Consider the following 1,182-nt stretch of genomic DNA (forward strand, 5'->3'; position numbering starts at 1 on the left):
GCCCAGTCATGGGACGAATCCCACCACGTTTCTGTTAGCCCTATGACATCTGGGTTTGAACTAGCTATTCTGAGGGCGAGTTCCTCCTGTTTATTCCCCCTACTGCAAGCATTGGTATATAGGCATTTAAGGCCTTTAAGGAGTTAGTTTAACTCCTTCCCCAGTGACCTGAAGGGTTAGCTCCTTCAGTGCTTTACAGAACATGTTTTTTAGTCCAATGTTAAATGACCCAAGCAGCTAGGCTACCACCAACCTCCTGTGGAGAACTGCTCTACAGCAGAGATGTAATTGGTCAGTACGGCATTCTGGATGGTAGCGGCACAGCGCAGCAGCAGTGGCCAGAGGTTCACTGATGGGGGTGGGAGATGTTACCTCCTTTTTTGCCACCAACGTGCGTGTTGAAGAGAGAGTAATGCCTGCCTCTTCTAAAGAGACTCTTTTTTAACAGAAGTTTGCTGCAGCCTCTTTGTACAATTTAACTCATCCATTGAGGATGCTAATCTGCCAAGAGGGAACATGAGTGTCTCAACTAGAGGAATGCTTGTGGCCAGATATTGCTGGGATAAAGGAGGCATAGCTCTAGTCATCATTGTTTTTTCTGATGGAAACCCTCTGTCCCCAAATCAGAACAAAGAGGCTTACTTTGTCAGGTGGGGTTCTGGAGTAAAGAGAGAGTAATGCCTGCCTCTTCTAAAGGGACTCTTTTTTATCAGAAAACTGAACAGAAGTTTAACTAGCATTCAGATCAGGCACACACATAGTCATACCTGGGAGGCAATGGGGGAATGTAGGCCATACCCCAGGGCCTCTGACTTCCTGCTGGATTCCTTAATTCTTCCAGTCGTCAATTCCTCATGTCCTGAACTCCTCAATCCTCCCAGGTTCACAATCACAGACATACGGTCATTAATGACATGTATCTATCTACACTTTGATTGGGTATATGTTAATGAAGGGTTTGGTCATGAAGACCTCCCCCGCTAAATGAAAAATGTATGGTAAGGAGTTTCATCCTAGAGGCCCTGCTCCTCTGCTCCAATGGTATGGACACTAGGGCAAGCAGCTAGAAGCCCAGAGGTCAAGAGCTTGAGGCCATAGCAGAAGTTGCTCAGGGCACAGCCATGTCAGATTTAAATGAATCTGCGAATTTTGCTAAATACCTTATCGCAAGGACACAAGAAA

The 1,182-nt window shown here is 46.0% G+C and overlaps 1 protein-coding gene across 1 annotated transcript in view; it reads left to right on the forward strand.

Annotated features, from left to right (window-relative positions):
* Nucleotides 1–1,182, forward strand: part of KIF9 (kinesin family member 9) — a 65,424-nt gene that overhangs the window by 21,289 nt on the left and 42,953 nt on the right. The window lies entirely within an intron of this gene.

This window comes from Gavialis gangeticus, unplaced genomic scaffold (assembly GCF_001723915.1).
Source record: "Gavialis gangeticus isolate Ggan-Ray unplaced genomic scaffold, GavGan_comp1, whole genome shotgun sequence".
Classification (NCBI taxonomy): domain Eukaryota; kingdom Metazoa; phylum Chordata; order Crocodylia; family Gavialidae; genus Gavialis; species Gavialis gangeticus.